This window comes from Oryctolagus cuniculus, chromosome 2 (genome assembly GCF_051225735.1).
Source record: "Oryctolagus cuniculus isolate XC-2025 breed Fujian yellow rabbit chromosome 2, ASM5122573v1, whole genome shotgun sequence".
Taxonomy (NCBI): Eukaryota; Metazoa; Chordata; class Mammalia; order Lagomorpha; family Leporidae; genus Oryctolagus; species Oryctolagus cuniculus.
This window is the reverse complement of record NC_142868.1, coordinates 164,821,638-164,840,959: the sequence shown is the minus strand read 5'-3', so window position 1 is coordinate 164,840,959 and position 19,322 is coordinate 164,821,638. Positions and strand designations below refer to the sequence as shown.

Genomic DNA, 19,322 nt, shown 5'->3' with positions numbered 1-19,322 from the left:
ATTTGGAGAATGAACCAGCAAATGGAAGATCTCTCTTTGTCTCTTCCCCCTTCTCTGTAACTTTGACTTTCAAATAAATAAATACATCTTTTTTTTTTTAAGAGTCAATATCCCTAATCAAAATTCTTGGGTTCAAATCCCAGCTTTGCTGTCAATTCCAGATTCCTGCAAAAATGTACCCTGGGAAGCAGCAGGTGATGGCACAAGTACTTGGGTCCCTGCCACCCACCTGGGACAGCTGAACTGAGTTCTAAGATCCTGACTTTGAACTAGCCCAGTCCTTGCTGTGGTGGGCATTTGTGGTGGGCATTTGGGGAGTGAACCAGCAGATGGGATGTCTCTCTTTATCTCTGTCTCTCTGCTTTTGAATAAATACAAATTTAAACATAAAAAATTTAATAAAAGTATATTTTCAAAGAATACTTTAATTACCCAGGAAAATTCTTATGATGTAATTTATATGGAAAAAAGTCAATGTTTTATATAGACATATGCATTTGTATGTGCACACATGCACAATATTTTATTTAAATGTGTGTGTGATAATAATGGTTATGCCTATCTAGCAAGATTACAAGGTATTTTATTCTTGGCACTTTTCTAGGTTTTTCATATTTTTTACAATAGGCTTAGACTCATGTTTTTTAAGTGCTGTTGGTTTTACTGTTATTGTTGTTATCATCATCATCTTCACCATCTAGGATCAGAGAGAGGAAGGGCAACAGACAGAGAGGACTCACAATGACAGTGGCTGGGCAGATCTGAAGCTGGGAGTGGGAGCTCAATCTCTCCCAAGCAGGGTCTACGTTAGCAGGAAGCTGGAGTCAGGAGCTGGAGCTGCGAACTGAACCCTGGCACTCTAATGTGGGATGCAGGCGTATTTCCCACTAGGCTGAACACCTGCTCCCATGGCTGGTTTTTCAATAGCGAAGTCAATCACTGGTAACTCAGAGTGTCTCCATCGGGGCAGATGTGGTAGAGTGATGTGAAGACGCCTTGGGGGCTACAAGCAGAGCCTGCCACTCTTCGAGTCTGGGGGCTTCTCAGGTCCTGGGAATCTCTCATGTGTGCAAGATGTGAGTGCATGCAGACAAGTGCCCTGGCTGGGGGTGCACTGGGGTACTTTTTTATCCGGAGCCTGGTGGGACACAACCTGGCAGACACTGGAGGGAGCCTGGCTGCGGTCCAAGCGGACTCCCCAGCTTGCGGAAGCCTCGTTGGTTTTCTACATCTTCTGGGTGCTGGGTCTTCTTCCCTTCAGGATTATTAATGCCCCTAGGTGTGGTCGTCCTGGATTTTTAGTGTGCTCTGCTAAGAGAAGCCAAAGACTGGATTTCTAGCCATGTTTGGGGAGCAGTGGGGGGCAGTGACCCACGGGGAGAGTGCGCAGAGGGAGCAGAGCCCCCTCTCCCATCCTCGGCCCGCCGGGGCCTCCCGAGCCCTGCCTCCCAGACTGGCACCCAGGAAGCTTCAGCTGTAGGTTTCTCACCCCTCGGCTGAGGCTGGCAGGACGACTGTGCTCTGGGGCCTCTGGCGAGAGGTGCTCTCTCTGCCCCCCGTTTCTCGTCCGCTCGTGAGAAACAGGTGAGGGGACAGGGCTGCTTCCTCAAGTAACCTAAGTTTGGGGGGGCTAGCAGGCAAACTGGTCTCGCCTGACAGTGGGGCAGCAGCTCAAAGACACCGTTCTGGCAGGGACGCCCAGCACTCGCTCGCCCGGCCTGCACAGGCACACACTGGCTGGCCCAGGACCCTGCTGGCCATATCTGATGTCACTTTGGCCACTCTCATCAAGAAAAGCAAATCCTTAGGATTCCTTTTGTATGCCTTCGCAAGCTATCACAATCCCAGCAAATCCCTTTGCAGGTTGCATGTCCCTGTTGGGGATGTTTGAAGTGTACCCTGCTGATAGGGCCTCCTGGGGCTTTCAGCCTTGACCTAGAGCAAGAGGCGTAGCACCCAGGGGCTCTTTGAAAGACGCAGGGGTGAGGGGTAGGCCAGGGGAGCCCGATATGGCAAGGCTCCGCCTGCCCTCCGCGGCGAGGTAACTGCTACAGATGTCTGCGAACGGCCCCACTGCCCAAGGGGATGCTCCCACCCAGCACTGTGAGCAGGACAAGGGCCCTACAAGGCTGGCATCAGGACTCACTTTTCCATAGGGTGCCAGGCTCAATGCTGAGGGATACGGACAGAAAAGGACTGTGTGTGTGCGCGCGCATGCGTGTGCCCCCGTGAGACTACATACCCTGCCTCCAACTCCCTGCTGCTCCTACCCCAACCCCATCTCCAACCAGGGCCCCTTGCAGTGGCCCCCAAAGGGCAGCTCTTGGGCACCCCTCCCAGGCTGGCAGGGGCTCGACCTTGTCCTCCAGGCCTCACCCCCCTGACCCTGCCCCAGGCTCTCTGGCCACACCTCCACTCATGGCTGGGAGAAGCCAGGCCGTCTGGTCCGAGCGAGGATTTCCGGTTCAGGAGAAAGCACAGCCTGCCTGGCCCAGCAGGTCCGTAGCAGAAGGGGCCCAAACACCAGATACGCTTTGCAGTTCAGCCAGACTGGTTCAGAAAGGGACGGGATGAGAGCAGGAAGGAGGAGCCGGCAGCTGGGGCTGAGATGCAGGAGCTCTGGGGCCGCCCAAGCCAACTCCCTGCAGCGGGCCCACCTCTGCCTCCAGGAGCCCAGCGCCTGCCAGAGGCTTCTTCCCATTTGCCATCTTGCATCCATCCCCAGCGGTCCCTTACGCAAGCTCCAGGTGGAGGGGGGTGGGGTGGGGCTGGTGGGGAGAAGGGGTCTCAGCCACATTCACTTCCCCTGGCCCACCTGCAGACTGAGAGCCCCCACGCGGCCCCCTGCCCTGACTCAGCCTGTACACTACCCAGGCATGCTCGCTGACTCAGCAGGGAAGCCCGAGCCCCCTCCCCCGCCCAGCCTCAGCCCCACAGCTGGCTCTCATTCCAGCGGCCTGGGTCCCCTCCCTCAGGAAATTCCTGGAAAATATCAGGCTTCTCCGAGGGGAGGTCTCCTCGCTGTAGCCCCAGCGGGCAACAAAGCCACCTGCAGCCTCATCCATCATGCTGCCGTCCCCAGCGTGTGTCCTCCACGCGGGGCTGGGCACGGAGGTGTTAGAGTCCCCACTAAGTGACTGGTGCACTGCCCTGAAGGGCACAAGGGAGAGGGATGGAGAGAGGGAGGCAGGCAGGGGGCAGGGCAGGCAGGGCAGGCTGCCGGGAGGCGGAGGCGGAGGAAAAGCTGGTGAGAGGAGAGGTGTGAAGGGCTCCACAGGCCCAGGCAATGGCTCAGCCAAGGCAGGGAGGGGGCGCAGACTCAGAAGCACATGGGGTGGGGAGGACATTTGCAAGTAACCAGGCCGGGGTGGGGCGTAGCTGAGCAGGGGAGCCAGGCTGATGGGGTCAGAGGGCTGGGGTCAGGGCTGGGGGTAGAATTTTCAGATCTCCACAGGCCTGAGGGTCGCAGGGGGGTTTGGGGAAGCAGGATGGGGTGGCTTGGGCAGGACCAAAGACAGGAACTGCAAAAATCTGTAACTGCCTTGAGTTCTCAGGGCCTGCTCAGGCCTCGGGGGTGCGGCAGTCAGATGGCAGAGGCAGGGCCCTGGCCCTCTAGGTGGTCCGGCCCAGAGACATGGCCATGGCCACAGGGAGCCCCCAGTGGGAGGAAGACGCAGAACTCCCAGGCACTTCCTGCCCCCTCTAGGCCCTCCCGTCCCCCTAAGCCACGTCCACTCTCAGGCAAAACGATTGGAGTTTTTGCTGGTGCCCCTAAGACAATGCTGACTTTTGAAAGCACAGAAATTCCTGTCCAACTTCCCCCCAGGAAGGATGGCCGGGGCATCGGCTGTAGCCATAGAAACAGAGTCACCGAGGACAGAAAGAACGAGGGTCCAAAAGGGCGGGCCAGCTGGGGAGTCTCCAGCCTTGCCTCCTTCTCCTGGGACCAGCAGCCCCACCGTGGCAAGGCAGGGTCGGGGCGGCAGAGATGGAGACGGAGAGATGGGGGACCTGAGCCAAAGGGAGCAGAGTTAGGGGGCCACAGCCGCGTGGAGCACACTTGCTCACAAGTGAGGGTTCTCGGAGCTTAACCAAGTATCCCAGGAAGGCGCTCCTCATCCCAGCTGGAGCGCAGCTAAAAATATTATACTGATGCTCGAGAACTGCGACCCCCGGGATCCCCAGACATGGAGCTGCCTGGGTCCCTGTGGCATCCCAGCCCCTTGCTGCTGGCTCAGGGTAGGAAAGAAAGGAAAGCTGGCACCAGGGGTGGCCAGACAAGGCCAGGCCCAGACGTGGTCCCTGGGAGAGCTGCAGGGAGCCTGCCCCTCCTCCCCAGCGCGGCTCCTGCAGCCTGAGGTGGGGGAGGCAGGCCTGGTGGGCTGCAGGACAGAGAGCCCTTGGAGGTGGAGGGCTGGCGGCAGGGCTACTCCCGCAAGGTGTGGGGAGACATCCTGCCTCACTGCCCCCGGAGCACTGAGCTTCCAGGAGTTCTTCTTGCGGGTAAGAGGAGGCCTGGGCAGCCGCACAGCCCACCAAGAAGGGGGCCTCCAGGTGGGAACCAGGCTTCTCTGGGCCAGGGTCAAAGGGCTGGCTCAGCCCCAGACAGAGATATGTGAGGCAGAACTCCCCTGGGACCTGGGCTCCCCTCTCCGTGCTGGGCCAGGCCACGTCTGTCTGCAATAGAGACAGGAAGAAAGAGGGCCTGGCCATGGCTGGCTTCCCACGGGACTGACTGAACCCTGAGGCAGGGCTCGGAAGAGTGCTGTGTGTAATCCCTCGTGCTCCTGCCTCCTCCTGTCTTGGTGTGGAGCTCTGCGAGGTGGGGAGAAACCACAGTCGTCACTAGGACTCCCCCAATGCCTTCTGCACAGCACCAGCCTGCGGAGGCCACCTGGATGTCACAGCCAGCGTGCCAGAACTCAGTGCATCTGCTGCCCCGGGAGACACTCCCAGCGCTCAAGGTCAACAGGAGTCTCCAAGGGGTCCTGGAGAGACCCAGCGCACTCTAGGGGGAGTTCTGTGTTTCCCAGCTAGGACCACGGAGTGCTTTTTCATGGGACACATCACCACCAAGCAGCATTCCCAGGAGTAAACCTTGGAGAGAGCGGCGTGGAAGCTTTTGGGGGTGGAGGGTGGGTGGGGCAGCTTCCTAACTTCACTCCAGCCGAGGTTCTCTGGGGACAGCCTGAATTTATACATGGGAGCCTACACCCACAGGTGGCAGCATTCAGAGGTGGGGCTTTTGTGGAGCAGAGCCCTGACATCCAGGATGAGAGCCCCTGTGGAAGAGGCCCACGGACGAAGCAAGCAGGTGCATCTCTGGGGCAGAGAGCAAGCCCTCGGCAGACACCGCCTCCATCTTGGAGCTCCCAGCTTCCAGAACTGTGAGCAGTACATTTCGGCTGTTCATAAAATTCCCTGTGGCATCCTAAGCAGAATTAAGCAAGAGCCATTGCTTTGTAGTTCCTCATGAATATGTGACGAAAAAGAAAAGAGCAGAGGCCGGCGCTGTGGCGCAGCAGGTTAAGCCACCACCTGTAACACCAGCATCCATATGAGCTCCGGTTTGAGTCCCAGATGCCTCACTTCTAACCCAGCTCCCTGCAATGCACCTGGGAAGGCAGCAGAAGATGGCCCAAGTGCTTAAGCTCTGCCACCCATGAGGGAGACCGGGATGGAATTCTTTGGCCTGGCCTAGCTCCGGCCCGATGCAGCCATATGGGGGATGAGCCCCCCCCCCCCCGCCCCCGCTTTCTCTCCATAACTCTGCCTTGTAAATAAATACGTAGATATTTAAGAAAAGAAAAAGAACAGACAAAAATGGGAAGAAATCTAAAAATAAAGCGAGTGAAACTTCAAGGGCAGAGGACCGGAGGGGCCAGGGTCCCGGAGTGCTGTGAGCGGGCACTGTCTGGCAGCTGTTCCCCAACATCAGGCTCAGCAGGCGGACTTGCCCCTCAGAGGGTCCCGATCCACAGAGAAGGAGACCTTCCCTCTTCTGGAGCTTGACCTGGCACAGGGTGAACGCCCATTCCGTTTTTCATACCCTCAAACAAACAACTGTCCTAGTTCCTACTGATTCACTTCTTTGAGTTGCATTTGGGATGGATTCTCAGCTCTCCTGTCTCAAGCCTGTTCACTCCACCACATTTCCATTTCAATGACTACTTTCTCTTTTAGAAGACCTTCCTTCTGGCTTCTGCACCTCAGAGTCCAAGAATTCCAGCCTCTTCCCTGAGCTGACCAAAGCTGAGCGGTGCAGCCCAGGCTTCCCACCCAGGCTCCTGGGGTTCAGCCTGCAGCAGCCCCACTGGGTCCCCCCCAGGAACCCCAGGAGCCATGCAACTGCTCACATCCTCTCTGCATGCTCAGAGCACACCAGCGGAGGGAAGTGGGGGTGGAGCTAAGGAACACAGGAAAATATGGGGTGGTGGGGAGGGGCAGTGTTGTGGTACAGTGGGTTAAGCCACTGCCTGTGATGTTGCTATCCCATATGCGCGCCGGTTCGAGTCCCGGCTGTTCCACTTCCAATCCAGCTCCCTTCTAATGTGCCTGGGAAAGCAGCAGAAGATAGCCCAAGTGCTTGGGCCCCTGCACCCTCGTGGGAGACTTGGATGGAATTCCAGGCTCCTGGCTCCAGCCTGGCCCAGCTCCAGCTGTGGCAGCCATTTGGGGAGTGAACCGGTGGATAATAAGATCTCTCCCTCTCTCTGTAACTCTTACTTTTCAAATAAATAAATACATTAAAGAATGTTGGCAGAAACACTAGTTAATATTTTTTACATTACTCCAGTATCCCATGTATACCCATATAGTAGACACTGCTGGAGCCGTGATTCTGGTGGCCATTATATTTTTTATTTTTATTTTTTAACAGGCAGAGTGGACAGTGAGAGAGAGAGACAGAGAGAAAGGTCTTCCTTTGCCGTTGGTTCACCCTCCAATGGCCGCCGCGGCCGGCGCGCTGCGGCCGGCGCACCGCGCTGATCCGATGGCAGGAGCCAGGAGCCAGGTGCTTTTCCTGGTCTCCCATGGGGTGCAGGGCCCAAGCACCTGGGCCATCCTCCACTGCACTCCCTGGCCACAGCAGAGAGCTGTGGTGGCCATTATTATTCTACCACTTCTCCATGTAACCTTGGGGACATCCCCATTTCTTCCTAAACCTTGGCTTCCTCCCTTGAGGCTGCTCTGATCAGCCGCATTTGAAATCTAATTCTTCTCCTCAACCCCAGAATTGTCCCTTCCCCACAGTCTGCCGCCACCATGCCGTTTTTCTGGTCTGAGGGAGGGTGGAGGCCAGCCTGGGTCCGGAGAAAACCGAACAATGGCACCGGGAGGCCGTGGGAAGTACTGGGGCTGCAGGGGGAGAGGCCGGATAACGGCAGCAGGGAAGAGGGCAGCAGGGCGGACAGACATGTCCGCCCCAGCCCTGCCCTGGAAGCCCCGCTCCGAGGGTGCTGGAAATCAGGCTGTCGCTCTCGTAGGTTCCCTCTGGGCCACACAGCTCTGTACTGGACACCTACCAGCGAGCGGCCCCGCGCCAGGAACAGCCTCACCCCTGGGGTCTGCCCCTCCCCAACTCTGCAAAAACATTCACAGCCGCTGCCCCCGACCTGTGCACTTCCGCTGTGGCAGGAAGCGCTGAGATCAACAACCCGGCTCCACAAACCCGAGCCTGAAGTACAGCCGCCGCCATGGCTTCCGCCAGGCACATGGCGGGCTGTCGGCTGTCCCCTCCGCCGTCCTCTCTACTGTGGCGCCTCCGAACCCGGCTCAGTGAGCAACTGCTACCGCTCTGCGCTTCCCAGAGCCGGGGAGCCCAGCAGGAGGATCCCCAGAGCCTCCTGCAAGAGGGAGCCCCGAAGCACGTGCAGGGGTCCTGGCGCTCATTTTTGGCTGTGCTCATTTTCCCACCGGCAGCTGTTTCAAACTTCAATGTCACTTCACGCCATTGCCGGGCCCTGCTCAAGGCCAGTGCCTCACAGAGCAAGGATGCCCCATGCATACCTGGAACACACATGTCACGGGTCACGTGCACTCACGTGACACACACATTCATACCATACCTACCTTTTCTAGGTTTTCTGTCTACATTACGCACCATGCCTATACGTACACTGAACACACAGGAAAATGCACATTATGAAAAAACTGCATGGGTTTCAAAACTTTTTGTACCCAAATAAGCTTATCTTTTAATTACATCTTCATGAATTTTTGAAGTATTGTCATACATCTGCATGCTCTGTAAACATAGTTGCTGCATAACACATGCACACACTAAATCCACATTCATATCACAGTGATGCCACGTAAGCACTTTGGACATCATCATACACTACATTTACATACAGACACACATTGACAAGTATACAATAGAATATACAGTTCACATACTCTTCTAAAAATATTTACTTATTTGATAGGCAGAGTGACAGAGAGGGAAGAGGGAGAGGGAGAGAGGGAAGAAGAAAGTCAAGGAGAGAGAGAGAGAGAGAGAGAGATCTGGGGCCAGTGCTGTGGTATAGAGGGTTAAGCCACCACCTGCAGTGCCAGCATCCCATATGGGCGCTGTTTCGAGACCCGGCTGCTCCACTTCCGATCCAGCTCTCTGCTATGGCCTGGGAAAGTAGTAGAAGATGGCCCAAGTCTTTGGGCCACTGCACCCACGTGGGAGACCTGGAGGAAACTCCTGGCTTCAGATTGGCACAGCTCTGGCTGTTGCGGCCAATTGGGGAGTGAACCAGCGGATGGAAGACCTCTCTCTCTCTTTCTCTCTCTCTCTGCCTCTCCTTCTCTCTCTGTGTAACTCTGAGTTTCAAATAAATAAATAAATTTAAAAAAAAAAAAAAAGAGAGAGAGAGAGAGATCTTTCAGCCAGTGGTTCACTTTCCAAATGGGAGCCCAGAACTCCACTGGGGTCTCCCACATGGTGGCAGCGACCCAAGTACTTGGACCATCATCCATTGCTTTCCCAGGCACAACAGCAGGGAGCTGGATTGGAGGCAGAACAGCAGGGACTTGAACCCACTCTCTGATAGGGATGCCTGGTGTCACAGCAGTGGTATAACCCACTGGCCACAGTGCCAGCTCCACAAATATACTCTTATTTTCTAATTAAAGTTCTTAAGATTTGGGGTTCTATTTAAACCAAATTGTACAATTCATCTGTTTCCCTTGTTCTTTTCTTTCTAGACAGTACTTACAAATGTTTGTCTGATTCAGCTACAAACAAAACAACAATCAAAACTTCTTTCTTATTAGCTATAAACAAGAGGAGTGGGACACAAGTTTCTCAAAATGCCAGAGAAAATAAATGGGCCAAGAACTCCTGATCTGAGAGTGTTTCGTTCCCTCCTCTTCCTTATCAGACTGGCTTTGCCTTTGTCTACCTGAGGCCAGGTGCCAGGGGCTCAGAGACACCTGTCTTCTATGCAGATGTCTGGCCCTGGGCAAACATATGGAAGGCTGATGGAATGGGAGATCTACTTCCCAGTGGAGGCTTTGTCCTCAGGCCAGTGCTCGAGCATGGGATGTCACCAAGGGTGTTGTGAAGATGGGAGATATGAGGTACATGTGCTACCAGGCCACCTGAGAGGACAAAGCAGACATCACCAAGTGATCCCTGCATCTGTCGCTCCGAGCCTGGGCAGGTCCCGCAATCCTCTACATGGCCCTCTAGCCTTACTAGTTAATCAGGCCCAGAGAGAGGGGGAGAGATGTGTGTGAGGTCACACAGCACAGAGCTTCCTGCTCACCTCTGGGCTGCTCAGGTGCAGCCTGAGTGAGGGCAGGGACTCCCCTGGGAGTTGCAGAAGGAGCTGGATGGAGGCTGGGCAGCACCCGAGTCTCCTGAGCCATGCTGAGTCCTCATGTCCTCATGTCCCTATTCTCAGGCCTGGCCATCCTTGCTGAGACAAGCTCAGGGTCCCTCCTGTCTCAGATACTCTGGCCCCCAGTCCTTGGGCCTCTGGCCTTCAGGTTCAAGACCGGGAGCAGAGGCCTTCCCAAGTTCATGAAAGCTGTCGTCCCACATGGGCCCTCGACCTTCTCCTTGTCTCTGTCCCCTCCTCTCTGAAACCTTCCTAGGCCCATGGGTCTCACCAAGGGCCTCTCCCATCACTGCTGTCCTGGCCACCAGATCTGATCCCACAACAAAACCAGAAGGGCTCCCAGAGTGGCCATCCTCTGCCCAGCCAGTGCCTCTGCCAAGACTGCCCTCTCACCTTCTCCTCGGCCGCCTACCCACCCATTGCAGGTGTCACTGCCTCTCCTTCCCCCCAGAGCACAACTATGCCTCTCCAAACCACCAAAATTATGTTTCTAAACATTTCCCATGACTCTGATCAGTTTTGACCTGCTGTTGTCATGAGAATTAATGGTGTCAAGTTTTTAATTCCCACTGAACATCTAAGAATCACCGTGCCCTTCCCCAAGAAGTCCCACCACCCACCCCAACCCCCGGCCACTCAGATCTAGCAAGGGGATTTCTTCCTGGCCATACTGAGAGCTCCCTGGCCAGGCCACAGCTCCTGATGCACACAGGTGCTGGGGGTGGGCTATGCATAGGTGGTGGAGTCCTGTCCTCTGGGAATCACCAGCCAACTCAGTCTATGGACTGAGCCCCCGGCAAGAGCTGGGTTGCAGCGCCTCTTAGGACAATGCTATGCTAGAGAGCAGCAGCTGCTATGGGCAGCAGGGACTGGGGACGCTCCGGGGAAACATCCCTGGGCATTCGGCCCTGTCCTGGGGCCAGCTGGACATGGCACCCCCACCTGTGCTGCCGCATCCAGCCTGGGGCAGGCATCGTGGCTGCCAGGGACATTCTTTTCCTGTGGTGGTGGGGGGGGGGGTTAGGGGGGGACACAGCTGCTGTGAGAGCTACAGGGCAGTGATGGAGGGGTGGGGGGTGCTGAGAAATGTGAGCCTCAGCGTCTGAGTCACATCACACCCAGACAGACAGATGCTGGCTTCCACGGACAGACAGACGTGTCCCCGCACACTCATGCAGATCCCCCCACCCAGCTGCACACAACAGCAACCCGACCTCTCACGTCCACCAGCAGTGTGGACAAGCCCAACCCTGGGAGAGACTGAAATCCTTACAGGCAGGGAGGGGCTAGCAAGGAGGAGGTAAGGCCACCAACCCCCCCTACCCTGCAACCCCACCTGCACCCCCTTTCTGTGAAGTGGAAAACTACAGCTTCCACAGTTTCACCTCTAGGAACCAGCACCGGCTCAAATTATTCAACATGGCTGCCAGCTGCGTCCCCACGAAGACCTGTAGCTCATTATAGGATCATTACAATCAAAACTATGGCTGAAACACCTGCTCTTATCACGCACCTGATGCCACGACATTTCCAAGTTGTCCAAAAAAGACAAGGAAGTGGGTGGTACTCAAACCCTGCCCCAAACTCTCCCTCTGAATATGCAGTTAAGCTCCACCGCAGACACCATCTGCTATGGCTCCCTGTTCCTAAGGGATAGACTTGAACCTCATGGAGGGCAACTTTCTCTTGAGCATGCCTGTACTCTGTCCCAAGTGTGTACTTTTGCTTTTGCATGCAAATAAATCTTGTGTCTCCCTGCATTTCTTAAATTCTTTCATGTGTTGGAGACAGGAACCTGGACCCAGCCACCTCACAACAAAATTATTTCAGAGAGTAAGGGGTGAAAATAGAGCAAGCCAAGGTAGAACAGGAAAAACGACACTGTCACCACTGGGTAAAACCTTAGGTTTTATTGGTTCCATCAGCTCAAAGACTATGAGAATTGTCTTCATTTCTCTGGACCCTGGAGCCCAAAGTCCAGAGCCCAATCAAGTTCATGGACAGCTCCAGAATACTCTCACATGATAGGACAACGTAGGGCTGGGACCTCAGAAGTCCATGGTCTGCTAACCGAGGGGGGATCAGCTGGATGACTTTGGGCTAGTTCTTGAGTTTTTCTGCTCCCTGGTCTCTGTCTCTGTGCAAAGGGCAACTCCAAAGTAACTTTTGGCTTTGGAAGGAAAAGGGGAGTGGGGCAGGGTGGGAAGTGGCGGTGGGAAGTCTAGAAGGAGGGACTCTGACTTGGAAGTCTGGAAATTACCAAACACTAGGTAGAAGCCCCCTGAAGATTTCCTAGGGAGAGGACAGGTGGGGATGGCTCAAGGGGAAGGAGGCTGCGGAGTGGAAAAGAACTCCGGGAGGTGTGAGCAGGTGTTCCAAGGGAACACGTCCTCCCTCCATGACTGCTCCAAGAGGCCCTCGCTCCTCACAAGCACCAGCCTGGGTTGAGCCTCCCCATCTTCCAGGGGGCACGTCTCTGTCTTACAGCAGACTTCAAGGCTTGTTAAAATGATTCCATGAGTAAGTAGGGGAAGGTCTTTGGTGTGCACCTGCACAGTAATGTTAGCAATCATTATATTTGCTGCTGTCCTTATACCTACTACATCTCTCTCTTTCATATTGTCAGGAACCTGTCTATCTCCATCCAAGGCTGAGAGTATCCTAATTTTATTTATTTGTTTATAAAGAGAGGCAGAGAGGGAAAGACAGAGAGAGGTCGGGGAGGAGGGCTCCTATTTGCTGGGTTCCCTCCCGGAATGGCCACAGCCGGGAGCCAGTAACCCCATCCAGGTCTCCCATGTGTGTGGCAGGAAGCCCTGTATTTGAACCATCACCACTGACTCCCAGGGTCTGCATAGGTGGGAAACTGGAGGCAGAAGTCAGTGAGGGATTGAAGTCAAGTACTCCAGTGTAGAATGAAGCATCTTAACTGCTAGCTTAAACACCTGCTCTCTAATTTTGGAAATATATTATGACTAAGTTACTCCTTGCCTCCAGAATCTTTGAAATGTGTGATTTCTATGACTTTAAAAAAAAAACATAGAAGATGCTCATTGTTTAACTTTTACTACCTAATACCCCACCCCAAATCTCAGTGGCTTAAGACAAGCGTGTAGCAGCTCATGATTTCGTGGGTCAGCAGTGTGGGTTGGGCTCATTGGGGGCAGCACTTCCGCTGGCCCCACCCAGCCTCTCCTGGGTGGCTGCAGGCAGCTGGGGGTCAGCTGGGGGCTGTTTGGTGGGATGGTCTCACTCCCATGTCTGGGGTTTGGAACTCGCTGTCGCTTGCTTATCTGCTGGGGGTGGTGGGAGCGCTGGGACTTTAGCCTGATGGGCAGGCTAACTGGAGTTGTCACAGGGCGGCAACCACAGAGCAAATGAGGGCAGGCCCAGAGCGGAAGCTCTCCTTTCCAACCTCTGCTTGCTTCACGTTTGCTAACGGTCCAGCGGCCAAAGCAAGTCCCAGAGCTCGGGCTCTTGAGGAGAGGCGCTGAAGAGCCACGCTGGCAAGGGTGTTCTTGCAGGGCTAGAAGGAAGGGTTGATGACTTTTTTGCAAGCAGTCTAACATTTTTTGTTCTTTTCCGCAGATTTTCTTGTAGACTCTCCCTGCTGGAGGGCAGGATTATGATTCTAGTTGCATCGCTTCCCTGTGTGGCTCTGGTTGTACCATTTTCCTTCACCGTCTGACTGTTGGAGTCAGAGATGGAAGGAATAGGGGCAGGCATTGTGCAAAGGCTAGACAATGCTTGGGACACCCATATCCAAAAATGAGTGTATGGGGTCAAGTCCCAGCTCCGCTTCTGATTCCTGTTTCTTCTAATTCATCCTGGGAAGCAGCAGGTGATGGCCCAAGTACTTGGGTCCCTGCCACCCACATGAGAGACTCTGAATGAGTTTCTGGTTCCTGGATTGGCCTCACCCAGCCCTGGCTGTTGGGAGCATCTGGGGAGTGAACCAGTGGCTAGGAGATCTGTCTCCAACCTTGCAAATAAATAAATAATTTTTTAAAAGAGAGGGGATGACACTGTGGCATAGTGGGTTAAGCCTCCGCCTGTGGTGCCAGCATCCCATAAATGCACCGTTTCTAGTTCCGTCTGCTCCTCTTCCAATCCAGCTCTCTGCTATGGCCTGGGAAAGCAGCAGAAGATGGCCTAAGTCCTTGGGCCCCTGCACCCACGTGGGAGACCTGGAAGAAGCTCCTGGCTCCTGGCTTCAGATTGGCCCAGTTTGAGCCATTGCAGTCATCTGGGAAGCGAACAAGTGGATGGAAGACTTTTCTCTCTGTCTCTCCCTCTCTCTGTAACTCTGCCTCTCAAATAAATGAATAAATCTTTGAGAGAGAGAGAGAGAGAGAATGTCTGGAACCTTGATGGCCAGCTCATTCACCCCCTCAGTGGTAGAAGCCCCTCTCTCTAATGATGTCCACCTTGCTTCTTTTTGTTACTCTCTCCAATGGCACTGAGGGAGTATGAGACCCATATGGTAATAGGCTTCAAATTCTCAAAAGTAACCACTTCTATGTTTTCCATTTTCCAAGTTAAATATCCCCAGATCCCTCCAACTGTTTCCATGTAATATAATTCAGATTCTCCTGTCTTATCATGGCCCTGTAGATACACATTTCTTCAGTTCTTCAAACTGTGTACTGCGAGCTGTAATATTTGGCTTCCACATCAGAGAACCATTGGTTTGTTTCATATCTATATATGATGTTTCCTATGCACTTTGGAACCTTGGCAAAGGAAACATTTTAGATGTAAACCCTACAATTATATGTTAGCTTAAAGTGAGAGATACACCTAACTTTCTCCAAAGCACAATTAGCTAGAGAATCTGTAGATGACCACAAGATTTTCAACCTACTTTTCCCACTTAATGTATATTGAACATAATTCCAGGCAAATCAATATAGGTCTATATTATTTTTCCTCTTTGTGATGAATTTTTTTAGAGATTTATTTTAGTTATTTGGAAGGCAGATTACAGAAAGAGAGAGCGCGCTTTCATCTGCTGGTTAACGCCCCAAATGGCCACAACGGCCAGGACTGGGCCAGGCTGAACCCAAGAGCCTGTACCTCCATTTGGGTCTCAGAGTGGGTGGCAGGGGCCCAAGTGCTTGGACCATCTTTGCTGCTTTCACAGGCCCATCAGAAAGAGCTGGATCAGAAGTGCAGCAGCCAGGAATTGAGCTGGCACTCATGGGATGGTGGTGTCACGGGCAGTGGCTCAACATGCTGTGCCTTACACCAGCCGCTTGCTGAATATGTAAACATCTTCTTCTATGTGAGTATGTGTTACATACAACAAATTAAAAACATGACAAGTTTGATAAAACTTTGCATCTGCAAACACTTATTTAACCACTACACAGATTGAGATATTGGACATTTCCAACATTCCAGACAGTTCCCTCACTCTCTTCCTAGTCAATGCCTCCCCCAGCCCTGTAGGCAACTGCTCTGACCTTCATCACCCTAGGTTAGTTTTGCCTGTTTGGGAATTTCACATGAATGGAACTGTGTAGGGTGTGCTCTTCTGCATACAAGGTGTGTGTGATCATGTCTTGAGGTTCATCCACATAGTTGTGTGAATGAGTAGTTCATTTTTTTATTGCCGTGTAGATTTTCATGTTATAAATACATACAATTTGTCCATTTTTCTGTTGCCATATGTTTGGAAATGCAGATTAAAACCACAGTCAACACGTTTACACACTCAGCTGAAGAGCCAAAACTCAACAGGCTGCCGGTACTAAGTGCTGGCAAAGATGCTGGAGAACTGGGCCTCTCGTGCACCGGGGGTGGGACTGCTGTTGGGACAAACACAGTTTTGCAGCGTCATCTCCAACCTCACAGTCCTTTGAACCCAGGAATTTCGTCTACACCCGGGAGAATCGTGTGTGGCAGCAACCAAGGCCATGTACCAGAATGTTCATGGCAGCTGCCAAGTTCTCCGCGTGTGCCTGTCCCAACCTCCCAGCACTGGGTCAGCTGTAACCGAGGCTGAGATAAGTGTCCTGGTGCACACACCTCACCTGAACATACTCGTCCTCCCTCCGGCTCCCTTCCCAGAAGCGGAGTGCTGAATCCTAGGCTGTGTTCATCTCTGGGGCTTGAGATCCGCCTTGCCAAGCTGCCCCCAGAAGGCTTGCAACTGTCCTCCTCCCACCCTTCCGCACTGGGGCTGGAAGCTTGCACAAGCCCACAAGCCTCAGTCAACTCCTGTTTCAGCATGCCCTGCCCCGCCCCAGAGCCCAGACGGCTGCAGCTTTCCTGGCTGCACCCGAGCGGAAGGAAGGTTTGGGGTAAACATAGCTTTCAGGGCCGGCTGCTGGGGCTGTGGGGCCACCACCTCCTTCCGCCGGCCGAGCCTGAGCTTATCAGAACAGGTCTCGGGTTCAGAGTGTTCACTGGTCCTGGCAGTCATGGCTGTTGCAGCCTCCCCACAGGCTGGGCACAGGAAGCAGTGGCTGCAGCCCGTAAGCTACCCACTGATGCAGGCACCAGGCTGCTGAGACAGGCCAGGCCAACATGGGGTGTTAGGCCGTCAGCAAAACACCCGCTACTTCCTCTTCCTCGTTCGGCCCCCCCGCCAGCTGGGGCCCCCAGCCTCTCCCCTGAACCTTGCTGGAGATTTCCCTTCCCCTAAGGCCCAGGGAGGCAGGCGTGTGTGTGCAGAGGTGGGAAGAGCCCAGGTGCCCAAGATCCTCCCTCTCTTCAGAAGCCAGAGCAGAGGGAGTGTGACATGGTGCAGTGACAGGCTCCAAGAAGCCCTCTGGCCTGCGAGTCCCCAGCTTTGCCAGCGGCCGTGCCTGGACAGCTCCCACATACCCTGCTTTTGTGTCCAGTGCTTCGTGTCCCCACGCTCCCACCCGCTCAGAAAAGGGCAGTGTCAGCAGGAAGGAAGGAAGCTGGGAGCCCCCTCCTCCCAGCAGGAAAGGGGAAGGAAGGACGCAGGAAGCCCCCCCTCCCCGCCCCGTCCAGCTGCCAGCTGGGTGGCCAGGCCAGCTGCTCCTGTCCTCCCTACCCCAGGGGAGGACCCAGGTCTTAATGTCCTCAAGTCCTTTCCTGCTGAGGGTCTGGCTTCTGCCAATCCCAGGGCAGGGACAGGGGGGCTGTCTGTGGGGCAGCAGGCAGGACACTAGCTTTGGAGCCTGGAAGAAGCCCTCGGTGTCCTTGGTGACCCAAGGTTTAGAGGAGAGGGGCCCTTCCGGTCTCTGCTGCTGTATCAGTAGGACAGGACTACCGATGGGTGGCTCCCAGTGGGAGGCTCAGGGGGCGCAGTGAGACGAGGGTGGCAAAAGGTGGAGCAGCCCCCCCCCGCCCACTACCTACCTCCGCCCACACCAGCTCAGGCCCTAAGCTTCTCTGCCCCCCTGCTGGGGCCTTGGGCTGGGGTCCTAGAAGCAGCATCCCTATGGAAGTGGCCTGGGTAGCACTCATAGGAGCAGGACAGGGAAGGCAGAGGGTGGGGCAGGGGAGAAACAGAGGCAGAGGGTGGCCTCCAGCCTCAACATGACCCCATGGGAGCTCCGAGCACTGTGGATTGCTGTGTCCCCTTTGAAGGCTGAGGGCCTGCTATGTGGTAGCCTGGGTCAGGCAGTGAGTAGGGCAAGATGGTGGGTCAGGGGTGGGTACCTGGGAGTGGATCCACTCCCAGATTGTGCAGAAGCGAGCAACCCTGAGCCTTAGCAATCAACTCTCACAGCAGCTGGGACAGGGACTGCAGCCTGGTGAAGGGGCCTGGCCAGGCCATCCTGATCACCCCTCTCAGCGGGAGCAGCTGTCGGCCAGGGAGGCACCTGCCCTCCCACCCACCTGCAGCCCTGGCTGGGAAGGGCGAGAGTCCTGTCTCCAGATGGCGGCCGGACACCCAAGAACAGGTGATACAAGAGCAGCAGACGGGCTGCACTGTGGTGCAGCAGGTTAAAGCCCCGACCTGCAGCGCGGACATCCCGTATGGGCGCAGGTTTGAGTCCCAGCCGCTCCACTTCTGGTCCAGCTCTCTGCTAATGCACCTGGGAAAGCAGTGGAAGATGGCCCAAGTCCCTGAGCCCCTGCATCCATGTGGGAGACCTGGAAGAAGCTCCTGGCTCCTGGCTTCAGCCTAGCCCAGCCCTTGCCGTCTAGGGAGTGACCGAGCAGATGGAAGATCTTCCGCTTTCTGTATTTCTGATTTTCAAAATAAATAAATAAATAAATAAACACAACAACAGCAACAACAAAACCACAATAATAATAATAAAAAGAGCAGCAGAGCTGGGGCCGGGACCCAGGACAATGCCCTTGCATCTGGAGCAGGGCCTCTCACTTAGGGCCCCCCTCCTGTGCCTCCCCTCAAGTTTCACGCTGGCTGTGTGACATGTGCACAGCCGTGACTGCTGGAGAGAGCGCTCCCAGGCTCGCGGAGTCTGAGAGTCATGGAGCACTCAGCATGGCCGCTGGATCTCACTGCTGATTCTCACAGATAACCCCCTGGCCAGGAGGCTGTGACGGGCTCCTGGGCGCAGGGGATGCCCAGGGAACTGAGGCTGATTCCACGCAGCCACCTGCCGCGCCTTCCGGTCCCAGCCGCAGTTGGGGGTCTTGGCTGGCTTGGATCTGGGAGGAGAGGGTGATTCTTTTCCTTGTCTTGCTGGGATGCCTGGGGCAGAGCCAGAGCAAGCCACCACGGGGAGTTCTGGGAGCAAACCCCACAAGCTGCTCAAAAGGCAGCTCGATGCATCGGCCACCAGTTAGGACACTTCTGCGCAGACAAGAAAAGGCACCCTCATCGGGGGAGACAAACCAGAAAAAACATCCCCCTTGGAGCCAGGAACCTCGGAAACAGGCCTTTCTCCAGGCTGAGCCCAGCCTTGGTTCTGCTAGGCCTCTCTCCGCTCAGCCAGCCAGCACAGCTCCCTACCCATGCCCAACCCTGCCCGCCCTCCCCCTTGGTTTCCAGGGTGACAGCAGGAGCAGGAAAAGGCCAGGGAGGGTGCCTTAAGGCTCTGAAATCCTGAACTAGGGCAGAACAGGGGCAGCATCTCAATGTGGCTGCTCACAGAATCCAAGCCTCCTGCCAGCTGCACACCAGACCTGAGAGAGAGGGCCTTGGCCTGTGCCAGGCCAATGGGTCTGCTGGGCCTGGTCGGGGGGGAGGGGTGACGCACAAGGGCAGCAGAGGCTGGGAGACTTCAGTCTTGGGGGGCAGAAAGCCGGAGCCTCTGTTCAGAGCCAGGACATCTGCTGAGCCCCACGAGGGGTGTGTGACAACTAGAGATGGCCCGACTCCATCTTGCCCTGGCTGCTGCCCCCAGCCTGCTGCGGGCACGGGAAGCAAGGTGCAGCTAGTGGAAGAGTCCTCTGTGGGGCTGATCCCAGGCTCTCCAACCCCGCCACCTGGGCCTTACCAGCTGCCTGGCTTCTGTGGGTCTGCAGTGGAGTCCAGCGTTAGGAGACTCCACCATGCAGCCAGCCAGGACTGAGAGCTTCTGACCGGGCTGG

General features: G+C 55.1%; 2 long non-coding RNA genes across 5 annotated transcripts in view; both read right to left on the bottom strand.

Annotated features, from left to right (window-relative positions):
* The window catches only part of LOC108176363 (uncharacterized), a 62,361-nt gene that overhangs the window by 5,988 nt on the left and 37,051 nt on the right, over positions 1–19,322 (bottom strand). The window lies entirely within an intron of this gene.
* LOC149128128 (uncharacterized) lies at positions 15,420–16,029 on the bottom strand. The gene is made up of 2 exons (XR_016230426.1): positions 15,872–16,029; positions 15,420–15,646 (listed from the first exon to the last, which is right to left on the bottom strand). It is a non-coding gene; the product is annotated as an uncharacterized LOC149128128 (long non-coding RNA).